Source organism: Procambarus clarkii, chromosome 16, assembly GCF_040958095.1.
Source record: "Procambarus clarkii isolate CNS0578487 chromosome 16, FALCON_Pclarkii_2.0, whole genome shotgun sequence".
Taxonomy (NCBI): Eukaryota; Metazoa; Arthropoda; class Malacostraca; order Decapoda; family Cambaridae; genus Procambarus; species Procambarus clarkii.
Genome location: NC_091165.1, coordinates 32249439 through 32274532, shown reverse-complemented (window position 1 = coordinate 32274532; position 25094 = coordinate 32249439).

Sequence of the window (25094 nt, the reverse complement as noted above, 5' to 3'; positions counted from 1 at the left end):
GCTCCACAGTCTTCCCCCAGTACCACACTGCTCCACAGTCTTCCCCCTGGTACTACACTGCTCCACAGTCTTCCCCCGGGTACCACACTGCTCCACAGTCTTCCCCCGGGTACCACACTGCTCCACAGTCTTCCCCCGGGTACCACACTGCTCCACAGTCTTCCCCCCGGTACCACACTGCTCCACAGTCTTCCCCCAGTACCACACTGCTCCACAGTCTTCCCCCAGTACTGCACTGCTCCACAGTCTTCCCCCGGGTACCACACTGCTCCACAGTCTTCCCCCCCCCTGGTACCACACTGCTCCACAGTCTTCCCCCGGTACCACACTGCTCCACAGTCTTCCCCCGGGTACCACACTGCTCCACAGTCTTCCCCCGGTACCACACTGCTCCACAGTCTTCCCCCGGTACCACACTGCTCCACAGTCTTCCCCCGGGTACCACACTGCTCCACAGTCTTCCTCCGGGTACCACACTGCTCCACAGTCTTCCCCCCGGGTACCACACTGCTCCACAGTCTTCCCCCGGTACCACACTGCTCCACAGTCTTCCCCCGGGTACCACACTGCTCCACAGTCTTCCCCCGGGTACCACACTGCTCCACAGTCTTCCCCCCGGGTACCACACTGCTCCACAGTCTTCCCCCCGGGTACCACACTGCTCCACAGTCTTCCCCCCAAGTACCACACTGCTCCACAGTCTTCCACCGGTACCACACTGCTCCACAGTCTTCCCCCCAGTACCACACTGCTCCACAGTCTTCCCCCCGGGTACCACACTGCTCCACAGTCTTCCCCCGGGTACCACACTGCTCCACAGTCTTCCCCCGGGTACCACACTGCTCCACAGTCTTCCCCCGGGTACCACACTGCTCCACAGTCTTCCTCCGGGTACCACACTGCTCCACAGTCTTCCCCCCGGGTACCACACTGCTCCACTGTCTTCCCCCCGGTACCACACTGCTCCACAGTCTTCCCCCGGGTACCACACTGCTCCACAGTCTTCCCCCGGGTACTACACTGCTCCACAGTCTTCCTCCCGGGTACCACACTGCTCCACTGTCTTCCCCCCGGTACCACACTGCTCCACAGTCTTCCTCCCGGGTACCACACTGCTCCACTGTCTTCCCCCCGGTACCACACTGCTCCACAGTCTTCCCCGGGTACCACACTGCTCCACAGTCTTCCCCCCGGTACCACACTGCTCCACAGTCTTCATCCCAGTACCACACTGCTCCACAGTCTTCCCCCCGGGTACCACACTGCTCCACAGTCGTCCCCCCGGGTACCACACTGCTCCACAGTCTTCCCCCTGATACTACACTGCTCCACAGTCTTCCCCCGGGTACCACACGGCTCCACAGTCTTCCCCCTGGTACCGACACTGCTCCACAGTCTTCCCCCGGGTACTACACTGCTCCACAGTCTTCCCCCTGGTACTACACTGCTCCACAGTCTTCCCCCGGTACCACACTGCTCCACAGTCTTTCCCCCTGGTACTACAGGCTGCTCCACAGTCCTTCCCCCGGGTACCACACTGCTCCACAGTCTTCCCCCGGGTACTACACTGCTCCACAGTCTTCCCCTGGGGTACCACACTGCTCCACAGTCTTCCCCGGGTATCACACTGCTCCACAGTCTTTCCCCCCCTGGTACCACACTGCTCCACAGTCTTCCCCCCGGGTACCACACTGCTCCACAGTCTTCCCCCGGGTACCACACTGCTCCACAGTCTTCCCCCTGGTACCACACTGCTCCACAGTCTTCCCCCGGTACCACACTGCTCCACAGTCTTCCCCCGGTACCACACTGCTCCACAGTCTTCCCCCCGGTACCACACTGCTCCACAGTCTTCCCCCTGGTACCACACTGCTCCACAGTCTTCCCCCGGTACCACACTGCTCCACAGTCTTCCCCCGGTACCACACTGCTCCACAGTCTTCCCCCGGTACCACACTGCTCCACAGTCTTCCCCCGGGTACCACACTGCTCCACAGTCTTCCCCCGGTACCACACTGCTCCACAGTCTTCCCCCGGGTACCACACTGCTCCACAGTCTTCCCCCGGGTACCACACTGCTCCACAGTCTTCCCCCGGGTACCACACTGCTCCACAGTCTTCCCCCGGGTACCACACTGCTCCACAGTCTTCCCCCGGTACCACACTGCTCCACAGTCTTCCCCCGGGTACCACACTGCTCCACAGTCTTCCCCCCGGTACCACACTGCTCCACAGTCTTCCCCCCGGTACCACACTGCTCCACAGTCTTCCCCCGGTACCACACTGCTCCACAGTCTTCCCCCGGTACCACACTGCTCCACAGTCTTCCCCCCGGTACCACACTGCTCCACAGTCTTCCCCCGGGTACCACACTGCTCCACAGTCTTCCCCCGGTACCACACTGCTCCACAGTCTTCCCCCGGTACCACACTGCTCCACAGTCTTCCCCCGGTACCACACTGCTCCACAGTCTTCCCCCGGGTACCGACATTGCTCCACAGTCTTCCCCCCGGTACCACACTGCTCCACATGTCTTCCCCCCGGTACCACACTGCTCCACAGTCTTCCCCCGGGTACCACACTGCTCCACAGTCTTCCCCCGGGTACTACACTGCTCCACAGTCTTCCCCCCGGTACCACACTGCTCCACAGTCTTCCCCCGGTACCACACTGCTCCACAGTCTTCCCCGGTACCACACTGCTCCACAGTCTTCCCCCGGGTACCACACTGCTCCACAGTCTTCCCCCGGGTACCACACTGCTCCACAGTCTTCCCCCGGGTACCACACTGCTCCACAGTCTTCCCCCGGGTACCACACTGCTCCACAGTCTTCCCCCGGGTACCACACTGCTCCACAGTCTTCCCCCGGTACCACACTGCTCCACAGTCTTCCCCCGGTACCACACTGCTCCACAGTCTTCCCCCCGGGTACCACACTGCTCCACAGTCTTCCCCCGGTACCACACTGCTCCACAGTCTTCCCCCGGGTACCACACTGCTCCACAGTCTTCCCCGGTACTACACTGCTCCACAGTCTTCCCCCGGTACCACACTGCTCCACAGTCTTCCCCCGGGTACCACACTGCTCCACAGTCTTCCCCCCGGGTACCACACTGCTCCACAGTCTTCCCCCGGTACCACACTGCTCCACAGTCTTCCCCCGGGTACCACACTGCTCCACAGTCTTCCCCCCGGTACCACACTGCTCCACAGTCTTCCCCCGGGTACCTACACTGCTCCACAGTCTTCCCCCGGGTACCACACTGCTCCACAGTCTTCCTCCCGGGTACCACACTGCTCCACAGTCTTCCCCCGGTACCACACTGCTCCACAGTCTTCCCCCGGGTACCACACTGCTCCACAGTCTTCCCCCCGGTACCACACTGCTCCACAGTCTTCCCCCGGGTACCACACTGCTCCACATGTCTTCCCCCCGGGTACCACACTGCTCCACAGTCTTCCCCCGGGTACCACACTGCTCCACAGTCTTCCCCCGGTACCACACTGCTCCACAGTCTTCCCCCGGGTACCACACTGCTCCACAGTCTTCCCCCTGGTACCTACACTGCTCCACAGTCTTCCCCCGGGTACTACACTGCTCCACAGTCTTCCCCCTGGTACCACACTGCTCCACAGTCTTCCCCCGGGTACCACACTGCTCCACAGTCTTCCCCCGGTACTACACTGCTCCACAGTCTTCCCCCGGGTACCACACTGCTCCACAGTCTTCCCCCGGTACCACACTGCTCCACAGTCTTCCCCCTGGGTACCACACTGCTCCACAGTCTTCCCCCGGGTACCACACTGCTCCACAGTCTTCCCCCGAGTACCACACTGCTCCACAGTCTTCCCCCGGGTACCTACACTGCTCCACAGTCTTCCCCCGGGTACCACACTGCTCCACAGTCTTCCCCCGGGTACCACACTGCTCCCACAGTCTTCCCCCTGGTACTACACTGCTCCACAGTCTTCCCCCCGGTACCACACTGCTCCACAGTCTTCCCCCGGTACCACACTGCTCCACAGTCTTCCCCCCGGTACTACACTGCTCCACAGTCTTCCCCCGGGTACCACACTGCTCCACAGTCTTCCCCCCCCCCTGGTACACACTGCTCCACAGTCTTCCCCCGGTACCACACTGCTCCACAGTCTTCCCCCGGGTACCACACTGCTCCACAGTCTTCCCCCTGGTACCACACTGCTCCCACAGTCTTCCCCCCGGTACCACACTGCTCCACAGTTCTTCCCCCGGTACCACACTGCTCCACAGTCTTCCTCCGGGTACCACACTGCTCCACAGTCTTCCCCCCGGGTACCACACTGCCTCCACAGTCTTCCCCCGGTACCACACTGCTCCACAGTCTTCCCCCGGGTACCACACTGCTCCACAGTCTTCCCCCGGGTACCACACTGCTCCACAGTCTTCCCCCCGGGTACCACACTGCTCCACAGTCTTCCCCCCGGGTACCACACTGCCTCCACAGTCTTCCCCCAAGTACCACACTGCTCCACAGTCTTCCCCCGGTACCACACTGCTCCACAGTCTTCCCCCCAGGTACCACACTGCTCCACAGTCTTCCCCCGGGTACCACACTGCTCCACAGTCTTCCCCCCGGGTACCACACTGCTCCACAGTCTTCCCCCGGGTACCACACTGCTCCACAGTCTTCCCCGGGTACCACACTGCTCCACAGTCTTCCCCCGGGTACCACACTGCTCCACAGTCTTCCCCCGGAACCACACTGCTCCACTGTCTTCCCCCCGGTACCACACTGCTCCACAGTCTTCCCCGGGTACCACACTGCTCCACAGTCTTCCCCCGGGTACTACACTGCTCCACAGTCTTCCCCGGGTACCACACTGCTCCACTGTCTTCCCCCGGTACCACACTGCTCCACAGTCTTCCCCGGGTACCACACTGCTCCACAGTCTTCCCCGGGGTACCACACTGCTCCACAGTCTTCCCCAGTACACACTGCTCCACAGTCTTCCCCCCGGTTACCACACTGCTCCACAGTCTTCCCCCGGGTACCACACTGCTCCGCAGTCTTCCCTCTAGTACTACACTGCTCCACAGTCTTCCCCCGGGTACCACACTGCTCCACAGTCTTCCCCCTGGTACCACACTGCTCCACAGTCTTCCCCCTGGTACTACACTGCTCCACAGTCTTCCCCCTGGTACTACCACTGCCTCCACAGTCTTCCCCCTGGTACCACACTGCTCCACAGTCTTCCCCCGGGTACTACACTGCTCCACAGTCTTCCCCCGGGTACCACACTGCTCCACAGTCTTCCCCCGGGTACCACACTGCTCCACAGTCTTCCCCCCGGGTACCACACTGCTCCACAGTCTTCCCCCGGGTACCACACTGCTCCACAGTCTTCCCCCCCCGGTAACCACACTGCTCCACAGTCTTCCCCCCGTACCACACATGCTCCACAGTCTTCCCCCTGGGTACCACACTGCTCCACAGTCTTCCCCCCGGGTACCACACTGCTCCACAGTCTTCCCCCTGGGTACTACACTGCTCCACAGTCTTCCCCCGGTACCACACTGCTCACAGTCTTCCCCCGGTACCACACTGCTCCACAGTCTTCCCCCCGGGTACCACACCTGCTCCACAGTCTTCCCCCGGTACACACTGCTCCACAGTCTTCCCCCCGGTACCACACTGCTCCACAGTCTTCCCCCGGGTACCACACTGCTCCACAGTCTTCCCCCGGGTACCACACTGCTCCACAGTCTTCCCCCGGTACCACACTGCCTCCACAGTCTTCCCCCTGGTACTACACTGCTCCACAGTTTCCCCCGGTACTACACTGCTCCACAGTCTTCCCTCCGGTACCACACTGCTCCACAGTCTTCCCCCGGGTACCACACTGCTCCACAGTCTTCCCCCGGGTACCACACGCTCCACAGTCTTCCCCCGGGTACCACACTGCTCCACAGTCTTCCCCCGGTACCACACTGCTCCACAGTCTTCCCCGGGTACCACACTGCTCCACAGTCTTCCCCCCGGGTACCACACTGCTCCACAGTCTTCCCCGGTACCACACTGCTCCACAGTCTTCCCCTGGTACTACACTGCTCCACAGTCTTCCCCCCAGGTACCACACTGCTCCACAGCTCTTCCCCCGGTACCACACTGCTCCACAGTCTTCCCCCGGGTACCACACTGCTCCACAGTCTTCCCCCGGGTACCACACTGCTCCACAGTCTTCCCCCCGGGTACCACACTGCTCCACAGTCTTCCCCTTGGTACCACACTGCTCCACAAGTCTTCCCCCGGGTACCACACTGCTCCACAGTCTTCCCCCGGGTACCACACTGCTCCACAGTCTTCCCCCGGGTACCACACTGCTCCACAGTCTTCCCCCCGGGTACCACACTGCTCCACAGTCTTCCCCCCAGTACCACACTGCTCCACAGTCTTCCACCGGTACCACACTGCTCCACAGTCTTCCCCCCGGTACCACACTGCTCCACAGTCTTCCCCCCGGTACCACACTGCTCCACAGTCTTCCCCCGGGTACCACACTGCTCCACAGTCTTCCCCCGGGTACCACCACTGCTCCACAGTCTTCCCCCGGGTACCACACTGCTCCACAGTCTTCCCCGGGTACCACACTGCTCCACAGTCTTCCCCCCGGGTACCACACTGCTCCACATGTCTTCCCCCCGGGTACCACACTGCTCCACAGTCTTCCCCCCGGGTACCACACTGCTCCACAGTCTTCCCCGGGTACCCACACTGCTCCACAGTCCTTCCCCCGGGTACCACACTGCTCCACAGTCTTCCCCCGGGTACCACACTGCTCCACAGTCTTCCCCCGGGTACCACACTGCTCCACATGTCTTCCCCCGGTACCACACTGCTCCACAGTCTTCCCCCGGGTACCACACTGCTCCAAGTCTTCCCGTACCACATGTCCCCCGTCTTCCCCGGTACCACACTGCTCCACAGTCTTCCACCCGGTACCACACTGCTCCACAGTCCTTCCCCCCGGGTACCTACACTGCTCCACAGTCTTCCCCCGGGTACCACACTGCTCCACAGTCTTCCCCCTGATACTACACTGCTCCACAGTCTTCCCCCGGGTACCACACTGCTCCACAGTCTTCCCCCTGGTACTACACTGCTCCACAGTCTTCCCCCGGTACCACACTGCTCCACAGTCTTCTCCCCAGTACCACACTGCTCCACAGTCTTCCCCCCGGGTACCACTCTGCTCCACAGTCTTCCCCCGGTACCACACTGCTCCACAGTCTTCCCCCCGGGTACCACATTGCTCCACAGTCTTTCCCCGGGTACCACACTGCTCCACAGTCTTCCCCCGGGTACCACACTGCTCCACAGTCTTCCCCCCGGTACCACACTGCTCCACAGTCTTCCCCCTGGTACTACACTGCTCCACAGTGTTCCCCCGGTACTACACTGCTCCACAGTCTTCCTCCCGGTACCACACTGCTCCACAGTCTTCCCCCCGGGTACCACACTGCTCCACAGTCTTCCCCCGGGTACCACACTGCTCCACAGTCTTCCCCCGGGTACCACACTGCTCCACAGTCTTCCCCCGGGTACCACACTGCTCCACAGTCTTCCCCCGGGTACCAACACTGCTCCACAGTCTTCCCCCCGGGTACCACACTGCTCCACAGTCTTCCCCCGGTACTCACACTGCTCCACAGTCTTCCCCCTGGTACTACACTGCTCCACAGTCTTCCCCCAGGTACCACACTGCTCCACAGTCTTCCCCCGGGTACCACACTGCTCCACAATCTTCCCCGGTACCACACTGCTCCACAGTCTTCCCCCCGGGTACCACACTGCTCCACAGTCTTCCCCCGGGTACCACACTGCTCCACAGTCTTCCCTTGGTACCACACTGCTCCACAATATTCCCCCGGGTACCACACTGCTCCACAGTCTTCCCCCGGGTACCACACTGCTCCACAGTCTTCCCCCCGGGTACCACACTGCTCCACAGTCTTCCCCCCGGGTACCACACTGCCCCACAGTCTTCCCCCCAGTACCACACTGCTCCACAGTCTTCCACCGGTACCACACTGCTCCACAGTCTTCCCCCCAGTACCACACTGCTCCACAGTCTTCCCCCCGGGTACCACACTGCTCCACAGTCTTCCCCCGGGTACCACACTGCTCCAACAGTCTTCCCCCGGGTACCACACTGCTCCACAGTCTTCCCCCCGGGTACCACACTGCTCCACAGTCTTCCCCCCAGTACCACACTGCTCCACAGTCTTCCCCCGGGTACCACACTGCTCCACTGTCTTCCCCCCGGTACCACACTGCTCCACAGTCTTTCCCCCGGGTACCACACTGCTCCACAGTCTTTCCCCGGGTACCACACTGCTCCACAGTCTTCCCCCGGGTACCACACTGCTCCACAGTCTTCCCCCGGGTACCACACTGCTCCACAGGTCTTCCCCCGGTACCACACTGCTCCACAGTCTTCCCCCGGGTTACCACACTGCTCCAAGCTCCCCCGGTTCCTCCCCCCCGGTACCACACTGCTCCACAGTCTTCCCCCGGGTACCACACTGCTCCACAGTCTTCCCCCGGTACCCACACTGCTCCACAGTCTTCCCCGGGTACCACACTGCTCCACAGTCTTCCCCCGGGTACCACACTGCTCCACAGTCTTCCTTCCGGGTACCACACTGCTCCACTGTCTTCCCCCGGTACCACACTGCTCCACAGTCTTCCCCCGGGTACCACACTGCTCCACAGTCTTCCCCCGGTACCACACTGCTCCACAGTCTTCCCCCAGGTACCACCACTGCTCCACAGTCTTCCCCCGGGTACCACACTGCTCCACAGTCTTCCCCCGGGTACCACACTGCTCCACAGTCTTCCCCCTGATACCACACTGCTCCACAGTCTTTCCCCCGGGTACCACACTGCTCCACAGTCTTCCCCCTGGTACCACACTGCTCCACAGTCTTCCCCCTGGTACCACACTGCCTCCACAGTCTTCCCCCTGGTACTCACACTGCTCCACAGTCTTCCCCCGGTACCACACTGCTCCACAGTCTTCCCCCTGGTACTACACTGCTCCACAGTCTTCCCCCGGGTACCACACTGCTCCACAGTCTTCCCCCGTGGTACTCACACTGCTCCACAGTCTTCCCCCGGGTACCACACTGCTCCACAGTCTTCCCCCCGGTACCACACTGCTCCACAGTCTTCCCCCAGTACCACACTGCTCCACAGTCTTCCCCCTGGTACTACACTGCTCCACAGTCTTCCCCCGGGTACCACACTGCTCCACAGTCTTCCCCCCGGTACCACACTGCTCCCACAGTCTCTCCCCCGGGTACCACACTGCTCCACAGTCTTCCCCCCGGTACCACACTGCTCCACAGTCTTCCCCCCAGTACCACCACTGCTCCACAGTCTATCCCCGAGTACGCACTGCTCCACTGTCTTCCCCCGGTACCACACTGCCTCCACAGTCTTCCCCCCCCCTGGTACCACACTGCTCCACAGTCTCCCCCGGTACCTACACTGCTCCACAGTCTTCCCCCGGGTACCACACTGCTCCACAGTCTTCCCCCGGTACCACACTGCTCCACAGTCTTCCCCGATACCACACTGCTCCACAGTCTTCCCCCGGTACCACACTGCTCCACAGTCTTCATCCGGGTACCACACTGCTCCACAGTCTTCCCCCGGTACCACACTGCTCCACAGTCTTCCCCCGGTACCACACTGCTCCACCGTCTTCCCCCGGGTACCACACTGCTCCACAGTCTTCCCCCGGGTACCACACTGCCTCCACAGTCTTCCCCCCGGGTACCACACTGCTCCACAGTCTTCCCCCCGGGTACACATGCTCCGACAGTTCCCCCCAGTACCACACTGCTCCACAGTCTTCCACCGGTACCACACTGCTCCACAGTCTTCCCCCCCAGTACCACACTGCTCCACAGTCTTCCCCCGGGTACCACACTGCTCCACAGTCTTCCCCCGGTACCACACTGCTCCACAGTCTTCCCCCGGGTACCACACTGCTCCACAGTCTTCCCCGGGTACACACTGCTCCACAGTCTCCCCGGGTACCACACAGCTCCACAGTCTTCCCCCCCGGGTACACACTGCCTCCACTGTCTTCCCCCGGTACCACACTGCTCCACAGTCTTCCCCGGGTACCACACTGCTCCACAGTCTTCCCCCCGGTACCACACTGCTCCACAGTCTTCCCCCGGGGTACCACACTGCTCCACAGTCTTCCCCCGGTACCACACTGCTCCACAGTCTTCCCCTGGTACTACACTGCTCCACAGTCTTCCCCGGTACTACAACTGCTCCACAGTCTTCCTCCCGTACCACACTGCTCCACAGTCTTCCCCCCGGGTACCACACTGCTCCACAGTTCTTCCCACGGGTACCACACTGCTCCACAGTCTTCCCCCGGGTACCACACTGCTCCACAGTCTTCCCCCGGGTACCACACTGCTCCACCAGTCTTCCCCCGGGTACCACACTGCTCCACAGTCTTCCCCGGTACCACACTGCTCCACAGTCTCCCCCTGGTACTACACTGCTCCACAGTCTTCCCCTAGTACCACACTGCTCCACAGTCTTCCCCCCGGGTACCACACTGCTCCACAGTCTTCCCCCGGGTACCACACTGCTCCACAGTCTTCCCCCGGGTACCACACTGCTCCACAGTTCTTCCCCCGGGTACCACACTGCTCCACACTCTTCCCCGGGTACCACACTGCTCCACAGTCTTCCCCCCGGTACCACACTGCTCCACAGTCTTCCCCCTGGTACTACACTGCTCCACAGTCTTCCCTCGGTACTACACTGCTCCACAGTCTTCCCCCGGTACCACACTGCTCCACAGTCTTCCCCCTGGTACTACACTGCTCCACAGTCTTCCCCTGGTACTACACTGCTCCACAGTCTTCCCCCCGGTACCACACTGCTCCACAGTCTTCCACCTGGTACTACACTGCTCCACAGTCTTCCCGCGGTACTACACTGCTCCACAGTCTTCCTCCCGGTACCACACTGCTCCACTGTCTTTCCCCGGCTACCACACTGCTCCACAGTCTTCCCCCCGGGTACCACACTGCTCCACAGTCTTCCCCCGGGTACCACACTGCTCCACAGTCTTCCCCCGGGTACCACACTGCTTCACAGTCTTCCCCCCGGTACCACACTGCTCCACAGTCTTCCCCCTGGTACTACACTGCTCCACAGTCTTCCCTCTGTACTACACTGCTCCACAGTCTTCCCCCGGTACCACATTGCTCCACAGTCTTTCCCCCGGGTACCACACTGCTCCACAGTCTTCCCCCGGGTACCACACTGCTCCACAGTCTTCCCCCCGGTACCACACTGCTCCACAGTCTTCCCCCTGGTACTACACTGCTCCACAGTCTTCCCCCGGTACTACACTGCTCCACAGTCTTCCTCCCGGTACCACACTGCTCCACAGTCTTCCCCCGGGTACCACACTGCTCCACAGTCTTCCCCCGGTACCTACACTGCTCCACAGTCTTCCCCCGGGTACCACACTGCTCCACAGTCTTCCCCCGGGTACCACACTGCTCCACAGTCTTCCCCGGGTACCACACTGCTCCACAGTCTTCCCCCCGGTACCACACTGCTCCACAGTCTTCCCCCTGGTACTACACTGCTCCACAGTCTTCCCCCGGTACCACACTGCTCCACAGTCTTCCCCCGGGTACCACACTGCTCCACAGTCTTCCCCCGGGTACCACACTGCTCCACAGTCTTCCCCCCGGGTACCACACTGCTCCACAGTCTTCCCCCGGGTACCACACTGCTCCACAGTCTTCCCCCGGGTACCACACTGCTCCACAGTCTTCCCCCGGTACCACACTGCTCCACAGTCTTCCCCCTGGTACTACACTGCTCCACAGTCTTCCCCCGGTACTACACTGCTCCACAGTCTTCCCCCGGTACCACACTGCTCCACAGTCTTCCCCCTGGTACCTACACTGCTCCACAGTCTTCCCCCCGGTACCTACACTGCTCCACAGTCTTCCCCCGGTACCACACTGCTCCACAGTCTTCCCCCCGGGTACCACACTGCTCCACAGTCTTCCCCCGGGTACCACACTGCTCCACAGTCTTCCCCCCGGTACCACACTGCTCCACAGTCTTCCCCCTGGTACTACACTGCTCCACAGTCTTCCCCCGGGTACCACACTGCTCCACAGTCTTCCCCCTGGTACTACACTGCTCCACAGTCTTCCCCCGGGTACCACACTGCTCCACAGTCTTCCCCCGGGTACCACACTGCTCCACAGTCTTCCCCCCGGTACCACACTGCTCCACAGTCTTCCCCCGGGTACCACACTGCTCCACAGTCTTCCCCCCAGTACCACACTGCTCCACAGTCTTCCCCCCGGTACCACACTGCTCCACAGTCTTCCCCCGGTACCACACTGCTCCACAGTCTTCCCCCTGGTACTACACTGCTCCACAGTCTTCCCCCGGGTACCACACTGCTCCACAGTCTTCCCCCGGGTACCACACTGCTCCACAGTCTTCCCCCTGGTACTACACTGCTCCACAGTCTTCCCCCGGGTACCACACTGCTCCACAGTCTTCCCTCCAGTACCACACTGCTCCACAGTCTTCCCCCGGGTACCACACTGCTCCACAGTCTTCCCCCTGGTACCACACTGCTCCACAGTCTTCCCCCGGTACTACACTGCTCGACAGTCTTCCCCCGGGTACCACACTGCTCCACAGTCTTCCCCCCGTTTACCACACTGCTCCACAGTCTTCCCCCGGTACCACACTGCTCCACAGTCTTCCCCCAGTACCACACTGCTCAACAGTCTTCCCCCGGGTATCACACTGCTCCACAGTCTTCCCCCGGGTACCACATTGCTCCACAGTCTTCCCCCCCGGTACCACACTGCTCCACAGTCTTCCCCCAGTTCCACACTGCTCCACAGTCTTCCCCCGGGTACCACACTGCTCCACAGTCTTCCCCGGGTACCACACTGCTCCACAGTCTTCCCCCGGGTACCACACTGCTCCACAGTCTTCCCCGGGTACCACACTGCTCCACAGTCTTCCCCCGGTACCACACTGCTCCACAGTCTTCCCTCGGGTACCACACTGCTCCACAGTCTTCCCCCGGGTACCACACTGCTCCACAGTCTTCCCCCGGGTACCACACTGCTCCACAGTCTTCCCCCGGGTACCACACTGCTCCACAGTCTTCCCCCCCGGTACCACACTGCTCCACAGTCTTCCCCCAGTACCACACTGCTCCACAGTCTTCCCCCGGGTACCACACTGCTCCACAGTCTTCCCCCGGGTACCACACTGCTCCACAGTCTTCCCCCGGGTACCACACTTCTCCACAGTCTTCCCCCGGGTACCACACTGCTCCACAGTCTTCCTCCCCGGTACCACAATGCTCCACAGTCTTCCCCCAGTACCACACTGCTCCACAGTCTTCCCCCGGGTACCACACTGCTCCACAGTGTTCCCCCGGGTACCACACTGCTCCCAAGTCTTCCCCCGGGTACCACACTGCTCCACAGTCTTCCCCCGGGTACCACACTGCTCCACAGTCTTCCCCCGGGTACCACACTGCTCCACAGTCTTCCCCCGGGTACCACACTTCTCCACAGTCTTCCCCCGGGTACCACACTGCTCCACATTCTTCCTCCCCGGTACCACACTGCTCCACAGTCTTCCCCCAGTACCACACTGCTCCACAGTCTTCCCCCGGGTACCACACTGCTCCACAGTGTTCCCCCGGGTACCACACTGCTCCCAAGTCTTCCCCCCCGGTGCCACACTGCTCCACAGTCTTCCCCCAGTACCACACTGCTCCACAGTCTTCCCCCGGGTACCACACTGCTCCACAATCTTCCCCCCGGGTACCACACTGCTCTACAGTCTTCCCCCGGTACCACACTGCTCCACAGTCTTCCCCCCGGGTACCACACTGCTCCACAGTCTTCCCCCGGTACCACACTGCTCCACAGTTTTCCCCTTGGTACCACACTGCTCCACAGTCTTCCCCCGGGTACCACACTGCTCCACAGTCTTCCCCCGGGTACCACACTGCTCCACAGTCTTCCCCCGGGTACCACACTGCTCCACAGTCTTCCCCCCGGGTACCACACTGCTCCACAGTCTTCCCCCGGTACCACACTGCTCCACAGTCTTCCCCCCGGGTACCACACTGCTCCACAGTCTTCCCCCGGTACCACACTGCTCCACAGTCTTCCCCCGGGTACCACACTGCTCCACAGTCTTCCCCCCCGGTACCACACTGCTCCACAGTCTTTCCCCAGTACCACACTGCTCCACAGTCTTCCCCCGGGTACCACACTGCTCCACATTCTTCCCCCGGGTACCACACTGCTCCACAGTCTTCCCCCGGGTAGCACACTGCTCCACAGTCTTCCCCCGGTACCATACTGCTCCACAGTCTTCCCCCAGTACCACACTGCTCCACAGTCTTCACCCCGGTACCACACTGCTCCACTGTCTTCCCCCGGTACCACACTGCTCCACAGTCTTCGCCCCGGTACCACACTGCTTCACAGTCTTCCCCCCGGTACCACACTGCTCCACTGTCTTCCCCCGGTGCCACACTGCTCCACTGTCTTCCCCAGGTACCACACTGCTCCACAGTCTTCCCCTGGGTACCACACTGCTCCACAGTCTTCCCCCGGTACCACACTGCTCCACAGTCTTCCCCCGGTACCACACTGCTCCACAGTCTTCCCCTGGGTACCACACTGCTCCACAGTCTTCCCCCGGGTACAACACTGCTCCACAGTCTTCCCCCCAGTACCACACTGCTCCACAATCATCAACCCAGCTTATCTACCCAGCAAGCAGGCTAGCAAGCCAGACAACATCCTTGCCACACTGATTACTATACAATTTGGCCACTTTAAGTGATTGAAACTCTACTCTCAAAAGATGGGTGATAAATAATTCTTATTGCATGAGAAGATGAAAAACCATCTGTAACATCCTAGGATCTAAACAACAAACACACAACAAGCAGATAAAACTCTCCAAGGATGGTTCACACCTGCAACACACTTAGAAACGGCTACTGAATTTAATTGCTTCTTTTCATCAGCTGTGTTAACCTTGCCAGGAAAATCCCACAGACTCCGACACATGTTACACCATGTGTGACGGACCTCGGCGCCATCTATGATCCAGGTTCCGAACTAAAGCAGTTGACCCTCCCATTAATACTAGTTTCCCATCTTCTAGTCTGCGTCACGGGAGACATCTCCCGTCACGCAGGGTGCTGTCGCACCTCTACAGATCTCCAGTATCATCTATTGATACTGGTAATGGCTCAAAAGGGCCACCATTAACGGGCTATTCATGCCCGTGCCACCTTTTAGGTGGCGTAATCTTCATCTTCATCAATCTTGTACTCTGCTGTGCTGGGAGGTGACGAGCTACCAGCAACTGGTGACGGATATCAGTGAAGCAGGAAGAGTGAAGGAGTACTTTGGTCGACCTTGTGACGTGCTAGCCAGTGGGGCTAGTTGAGCGCTGTGGACTTCGCTGGTTGAGCATAATAGCGAGTGCGCTGAGAAGAGCGGGGTGCTTTAAGTAGTCTCCATAACTGCAACTAGCACTTGCGTTTATGCAGGAGAATCCCTGCAAACAAAATACAAAAAAACTATAGACAGTCATACCTTCCCTGATATCCTTAAAACACCAGTAACGCCAGTTCATAAAGGAGGTAACACGGCAGACATAAACAATTACAGACCAATATCAATTCTACCTATATTATCAAAAATATTTGAAAACTTCTTTGTTTGGCTTCTGCTCCCAAAAGAGTACGAATGATGCAATTATTAGTCTGTTTGATATAATTTACTCAGCCCTTGACAAAAATGAGTTCCCGATTGGACTCCTCATTGACCTGAGAAAGGCCTTTAATACTGTAAACCATAACTACTACTTAAACTTCACCACTATGGTATCCAAGGCCTTGCCCTGGACTATATTCGTTCCTCTCAGTAACAGGCACCAACATGTAGTCATCAATAACATAACCTCCCCCACTCTACCATTGACAGTTGAGGTGTCACAGGGCAATATCTTAGGACCTCTCCTATTTCTTATATGCATCAATGATTTGCCAAGTGTTTCTAACATTCTTAAACCTATACTCTTTGCTGACGATGCTACCTTCATCTATTCTGACTCCAACCCACACACACTAAATAATATTGTCAACAGTGAATTTAAAAGTTTCACTCGTGGATGTTAATTAACCAGCAAACTTAAATTAAACATACAAAAGACCTTCTACATTTTTTGGTGGTAAATCATCAAATCAGATTCAACTTCAGATAGACAAAGTTAACATTACCAATAAAAAACAGGGGAAGGTCCTTGGCCTATACATAGACAAGAGACTGAAATTCGGCACCCACATGCAACACATTACTAAAAAAAAAGTTAAACGGTTGGTGTACTCTCTATAACCCGATATTATGTTCCCCCACTCTGTTCTCCTCCCATTTTACTACGCACTAAGCTATCCCTATCTTAATTATGGTATTTGTGCATGGGGTTCAACCTCTGCAAACTACCTCAAGCCTATCACCGCCCAGCACAAATCTGCTATCAGAACAATAACAAACTCTGTTTTCAGACAACACACAACTCCCTCTGTTTAAAGCCCTAAACATGCTAAACAAACTCGCTCGACACATTCTCTTGTGCCAATTACTTGTAAAAAAACCTTTTGCTAAATGCAAATACTGATCTGAAACTCATTCCTTGACAGATGTAATTGAACCGCTAATCACCACGCCAGAAATAAATATATATTTGATATCCCAAGAGACAAACTGAATCTGTGTAAACTATGCAAATAAAGATGTCTATAGTCTCTGGAACTCGCTGGTGACTGGTGTAACTATCACCCGCCCGGGTAACCAATTGACGAGTTACCGGTTCTGGAGGGTGGGGGGGGGGGGACTAACTGAAACATACCTCCCACGATCTTATCAGTTGGGACGGCCAAGCCAGTCCCACTGACCTTCATCCTGGTGTCACGTGTGACTGGACCGCCTAGAACAGGTGTACAGTCAGACTTGGGAAAGACAAACAAACAACTGGCGGAAGCATGGATATAACTCTGGGGTTTTAAAAATATTGGATTCCCCGGAGCAAGGTGAAGTGTTCTACCTGAGTCATGCACAATTAGTAAACCCACACCATTGCCTCTACAGGAATTGATGAACTCTACTAATGTGACTAAGAGAGTTAATTAACCTCTACTGCACAGCTGGAGATCTTGTTACTATGGGGTGACAAAACTGCACTTGACAACAGCTGAGGGTTGACAGGTCATCCTCTGCATCAGACTCAACACTTGAACCATTAGCCACCTCAACTGGCTCAGGAATTACAACTGTTGAAGGCAGATCTAGTTCTTCCCTAGCGTGATATGGTTGTAATTGTTAATGTGAATAGTTCTTTCAACTTTGTCCTCAAATACACCTTTAAAAACTAAATTAACAGGACGTGGTCTCTTAATTACTGTAGAGGGAACCACATTCAAAGTGCCCGCCAAGGAGACATTTTACAGTATAGGCAGGGCTGTGCCCTGATTGGTGGACGACGACGGCGCACGGCCTACCCGCGCGGCAGCCCGCGCAGGCCGAGTGGGGCAGATTTGAACTGCATGTGACCCAACGCGGACGACGCCTGCCCGGCACCACTGGCACTTAGGATATGTGCCCATAGGACCCCTAAGAGGCATTGATTCCCTCTGTCCTACCCTTCCTGAGGAGCCTAGACTTGCTCCACCTACCCTACCAGCCCTTCCTCTCCCTACGACGACAGTTCCAGGTGAATTACTGTACTATTGTTGTAACACGTGGGTCACCTCTACATTACTCTATAAGGGAGGATGATACTGTAACAGTCAGCTGTAATAAGGGGATGATGTATACTTGTATTAAATGGAAGGGATGGTTGTATTGTATGAATAGTTATGGGTGTGGGAGCGCGCGGGCACGACAGGTTTAGAGTGGGAGGAGAGTTTGACCTGTCCCTGGATTAGCGAGCGAGTGTGAGAATAGCAGCGAGTACCAACCCTGTGGACCACGTGGGTTGGTGAGAGATCTGCAGCACCACACCCACACAGTACCACGGGTGGTGAGAGATCTGCAGCACCACACCCACACAGCACCACGGGTGGTGAGAGATCTGCAGCACCACACCCACACAGCACCACGGGTGGTGAGAGATCTGCAGCACCACACCCACACAGCACCACGGGTGGTGAGAGATCTGCAGCACCACACCCACACAGCACCACGGGTGGTGAAGGATCTGCAGCACCACACCTACACAACACCACGGGTGGTGAGAGATCTGCAGCACCACACCCACACAACACCACGGGTGGTGAGAGATCTGCAGCACCACACCCACACAGCACCACGGGTGGTGAGAGATCTGCAGCACCACACCCACACAACACCACAGTTGGTGAAAGATCTGCAGCACCACACCCACACAACACCACGGGTGGTGAGAGATCTGCAGCACCACACCCACACAGCACCACGGGTGGTGAGAGATCTGCAGCACCACACCCACACAACACCACGGGTGGTGAGAGATCTGCAGCACCACACCCACACAACACCACAGTTGGTGAAGGATCTGCAGCACCACACCCACACAACACCACGGTTGATGAGGGATCTGCAGCACCACACCCACACAACACCACGGTTGATGAGGGATCTGCAGCACCACACCCACACAACACCACAGTTGGTGAAGGATCTGCAGCACCACACCCACACAACACCGCGGGTGGTGAAGGATCTGCAGCACCACACCCACACAACACCACGGGTGGTGAGAGATCTGCAGCACCACACCCACACAACACCACAGTTGGTGAAGGATCTGCAGCACCACACCCACACAACACCACGGTTGATGAGGGATCTGCAGCACCACACCCACACAACACCACGGTTGATGAGGGATCTGCAGCACCACACCCACACAACACCACAGTTGGTGAAGGATCTGCAGCACCACACCCACACAACACCGCGGGTGGTGAAGGATCTGCAGCACCACACCCACACAACACCACGGGTGGTGAGAGATCTGCAGCACCACACCCACACAGCACCACGGGTGGTGAGGGATCTGCAGCACCACACCTACACAACACCACAGGTGGTGAAGGATCTGCAGCACCACACCTACACAACACCACAGTTGGTGAAGGATCTGCAGCACCACACCCACACAACACCACGGTTGATGAGGGATCTGCAGCACCACACCCACACAACACCACAGTTGGTGAAGGATCTGCAGCACCACACCCACACAACACCACGGTTGGTGAAGGATCTGCAGCACCACACCCACACAACACCACGGTTGGTGAAGGATCTGCAGCACCACACCCACACAACACCACGGTTGGTGAAGGATCTGCAGCACCACACCTACACAACACCACGGTTGGTGAGGGATCTGCAGCACCACACCCACACAACACCACGGTTGGTGAGGGATCTTCAGCACCACACCCACACAACACCACGGTTGGACTGACCTACAGTAGTGTTTGAGTCCTCCTTTAAGTGATGAAATACCCCCCAAAAAAATACTAAATGCCAAAACCAAAAAGTCCCTAATTTCATCCTCACAGTTTCCTATTTAGTGCCTAAAACTGGCACTATATATTGTGCTACCCGCTCCCCTGATATATGTGCCTGAGCCATACAGCTTCACCATTACAATTACGGATATCATCATATATCATGGTTGTTATTAAACGTATATTATACTACATTATTCTTAGAAATAATCCTCAAATTATGGTACAATGTACCTGTTGATAATCCTCAAATGTTACTTTAGTGTACTTACTAATCTTCGTTAAATTCTCTTACCATGAACTTGTTAACATTTCTTAATATTGCTAGAAATTACCTACTTAAAATTATCTGTTAGATTAAGGACCTGCCTGAAACGCTGCGCGTGTTAGTGCCTTTACAACAATGTAAAAACATCAATGCTACGTTCTCTCATAAACCTAATGTACTTTCTTGTACAATTATATATATATATATATATATATATATATATATATATATATATATATATATATATATATATATATATATATATTATTAAATATGACCGAATAAGTAAGATTAATAATTCTAACACGAATTTTCTCAATCTTTCGTACATTTCTTTTCACTGTTGCAGGTAAATCAAAAATCAATTCTCCAAATTTCATTTTTATTTCTAGTCTGACGCGACACGAGCGCGTTTCGTAAAACTTATTACATTTTCAAAGACTTTAGTTTACAAATACACAACTGAATAGAACTTACGCATCTCCGACTTTGTTTATATCTGCATTTGAGAGAGGTGGATGGGGTGAGGTGGCATTAATAGGGTATTAATTTCATCAACACAAGACAGAACAAGAGGTGGCATTAATAGGGTATTAATTTCATCAACACAAGACAGAACACGAAACAATGGGTATTGAATAGAAGTGATTGTAGAAAGCCCATTGGTCCATATTTCTTGATGCTTCTATATTGGAGCGGAGTCTTGAGGTGGGTAGAATATAGTTGTGCATTAATTGGCTGTTGATTGCTGGTGTTGACTTCTTGATGTGTAGTGCCTCGCAAGCGTCAAGCCGCCTGCTATCGCTGTATCTATCGATGATTTCTGTGTTGTTTACTAGGATTTCTCTGGCGAAGGTTTGGTTGTGGGAAGAGATTATATGTTCCTTAATGGAGCCCTGTTGCTTATGCATCGTTAAACGCCTAGAAAGAGATGTTGTTGTCTTGCCTATATACTGGGTTTTTTGGAGCTTACAGTCCCCAAGAGGGCATTTGAAGGCATAGACGACGTTAGTCTCTTTTAAAGCGTTCTGTTTTGTGTCTGGAGTTTCTCATGAGTAGGCTGGCCGTTTTTCTGGTTTTATAGTAAATCGTCAGTTGTATCCTCTGATTTTTGTCTGTAGGGATAACGTTTCTATTAACAATATCTTTCAGGACCCTTTCCTCCGTTTTATGAGCTGTGGAAAAGAAGTTCCTGTAAAATAGTCTAATAGGGGGTATAGGTGTTGTGTTAGTTGTCTCTTCAGAGGTTGCATGGCGTTTCACTTTCCTTCTTATGATGTCTTCGACGAAACCATTGGAGAAGCCGTTGTTGACTAGGACCTGCCTTACCCTACAGAGTTCTTCGTCGACTTGCTTCCATTCTGAGCTGTGGCTGAGAGCACGGTCGACATATGCGTTAACAACACTCCTCTTGTACCTGTCTGGGCAGTCGCTGTTGGCATTTAGGCACATTCCTATGTTTGTTTCCTTAGTGTAGACTGCAGTGTGGAAACCTCCGCTCTTTTCCATGACTGTTACATCTAGAAAGGGCAGCTTCCCATCCTTTTCCATCTCATAAGTGAAACGCAGCACAGAACTCTGCTCAAATGCCTCCTTCAGCTCCTGCAGATGTCTGACATCAGGTACCTGTGTAAAAATGTCGTCAACATACCTGCAGTATATGGCCGGTTTCAAGTTCATGTCGACTAAAACTTTTTGCTCGATGGTGCCCATGTAGAAGTTTGCAAACAAGACACCTAGGGGAGAACCCATGGCGACCCCATCTAATTGCTTATACATGTGCCCATCCGGGCTCAAGAAGGGTGCCTCTTTAGTACAAGCTTGGAGTAGTTTCCTCAGAATATTTTGTGGTATGTCAAGAGGAGTACAGGCTGGATCACGATACACTCTGTCGGCTATCATCCCGATTGTCTCGTCCACAGGTACGTTGGTAAACAGCGATTCTACGTCCAACGAGGCTCTTATCCCTGTGGCCCGTGTGCCCCGCAGTAAGTCAACAAATTCCTTTGGAGACTTCAGGCTGAAGGCGCAAGGAACATAAGGAGTCAGCAGGCCGTTGAGTCGCTTCGCCAGTCTGTACGTGGGTGTGGGTATCTGGCTAATGATTGGCCGAAGTGGGTTTCCAGGCTTGTGTGTCTTGACATTCCGTCTTGTGTCTTGACAGCAGAGTTCCGTGCTGCGTTTCACTTGCGAGATGGAAAAGGATGGGAAGCTGCCCTTTCTAGATGTAACAGTCATGGAAAAGAGCGGAGGTTTCCACACTGCAGTCTACACTAAGGAAACGAACATAGGAATGTGCCTAAATGCCAACAGCGACTGCCCAGACAGGTACAAGAGGAGTGTTGTTAACGCATATGTCGACCGTGCTCTCAGCCACAGCTCAGAATGGAAGCAAGTCGACGAAGAACTCTGTAGGGTAAGGCAGGTCCTAGTCAACAACGGCTTCTCCAATGGTTTCGTCGAAGACATCATAAGAAGGAAAGTGAAACGCCATGCAACCTCTGAAGAGACAACTAACACAACACCTATACCCCCTATTAGACTATTTTACAGGAACTTCTTTTCCACAGCTCATAAAACGGAGGAAAGGGTCCTGAAAGATATTGTTAATAGAAACGTTATCCCTACAGACAAAAATCAGAGGATACAACTGACGATTTACTATAAAACCAGAAAAACGGCCAGCCTACTCATGAGAAACTCTCCAGACACAAAACAGAACGCTTTAAAAGAGACTAACGTCGTCTATGCCTTCAAATGCCCTCTTGGGGACTGTAAGCTCCAAAAAACCCAGTATATAGGCAAGACAACAACATCTCTTTCTAGGCGTTTAACGATGCATAAGCAACAGGGCTCCATTAAGGAACATATAATCTCTTCCCACAACCAAACCATCGCCAGAGAAATCCTAGTAAACAACACAGAAATCATCGATAGATACAGCGATAGCAGGCGGCTTGACGTTTGCGAGGCACTACACATCAAGAAGTCAACACCAGCAATCAACAGCCAATTAATGCACAACTATATTCTACCCACCTCAAGACTCCGCTCCAATATAGAAGCATCAAGAAATATGGACCAATAGGCTTTCTACAATCACTTCTATTCAATACCCATTGTTTCGTGTTCTGTCTTGTGTTGATGAAATTAATACCCTATTAATGCCACCTCTTGTTCTGTCTTGTGTTGATGAAATTAATACCCTATTAATGCCACCTCTCTCAAATGCAGATATAAACAAAGTCGGAGATACGTAAGTTCTATTCAGTTGTGTATTTGTAAACTAAAGTCTTTGAAAATGTAATAAGTTTTACGAAACGCGCTCGTGTCGCGTCAGACTAGAAATAAAAATGAAATTTGGAGAATTGATTTTTGATTTACCTGCAACAGTGAAAAGAAATGTACGAAAGATTGTGAAAATTCGTGTTAGAATTATTAATCTTACTTTTTCGGTCATATTTAATAATATATGTCTACAGGAAAGACTGCTACCAAAATATACTAATATATATATATATATATATATATATATATATATATATATATATATATATATATATATATATATATATATATATGTCGTACCTAGTAGCCAGAACGCACTTCTCAGCCTACTATGCAAGGCCCGATTTGCCTAATAAGCCAAGTTTTCATGAATTAATTGTTTTTCGACTACCTAACCTAACCTTTTCGGCTACCTAACCTAACCTAACCTATAAAGATAGGTTAGGTTAGGTTAGGTAAGGTTGGTTAGGTTCGGTCATATATCTACGTTAATTTAACTCCAATAAAAAAAAATTGACCTCATACATATTGAAATGGGTAGCTTTATCATTTCATAAGAAAAAAATTAGAGAAAATATAATAATTCAGGAAAACTTGGCTTATTAGGCAAATCGGGCCTTGCATAGTAGGCTGAGAAGTGCGTTCTGGCTACTAGGTAAGACATATATATATATATATATATATATATATATATATATATATATATATATATATATATACATATATATATATATATATATATATATATATATATATATATATATATATATATATATATATATATATATATGTATGTATGCAAGCAAGCCTGAATGGTCCCCAGGACTATATGCGACTGAAAACTCACTCCCCAGAAGTGACTCGAACCCATACTCCCAGGAGCAACGCAACTGGTATCTACAGGGTGCCTTAATCCGCTTGACCATGATGACCGGACAAAAGGAAGTGATAGCTGAAGCTATTTGAACCACTTCCCCGCCTGGGGAAGGATGGGAAGCTGCCCTTTCTAGATGTAACAGTCATGGAAAGGAGCGGAGGTTTCCACACTGCAGTCTACACTAAGGAAACAAACATAGGAATGTGCCTCAATGCCAACAGTGACTGCCCAGACAGGTACAAGAGGAGTGTTGTTAACGCTTATGTCGACCGTGCTCTCAGCCACATCTCAGAATGGAAGCAAGTCGATGAAGAACTCTGTAGGGTAAGGCAGGTCCTAGTCATCAACGGCTTCTCCAATGGTTTCGTCGAAGACGTCATATGAAGGAAGGTGAAACGCCATGCAACCTCTGAAGAGACAACTAACACAACACTTGTACCCCGTATTAGACTATTTTACAGGTACTTCTTTTCCACAGCTCATAAAACGGAGGAAAGGGTCCTGAAAGATATTGTTAATAGAAACGTTATTCCTACAGACAAAAACCAGAAGATACAATTGACGATTTACTATAAAACCAAGAAAACTGCCAACCTACTCATGAGAACCTCTCCAGACACAAAGCAGAACGCTTTGAAAGAGACCAATGTCGTCTATGCCTTCAAATGCCCACTTGGGGACTGTAAGCCTCAAAGAACTCAGTATATAGGCATAAGAACATAAGAACAAAGGCAACTGCAGAAGGCCTATTGGCCCATACGAGGCAGCTCCTATTTATAACCCCCCAATCCCACTCATATACAAGTCCAACCCATGCTTGAAACAATCGAGGGACCCCACATCCACAATGTTACGTGGCAATTGGTTCCACAAATCAATAACCCTGTTACTGAACCAGTATTTACCCAAGTCTTTCCTAAATCTAAACTTATCCAATTTATACCCATTGTTTCGTGTTCTGTCTTGTGTTGATACTTTTAATACCCTAT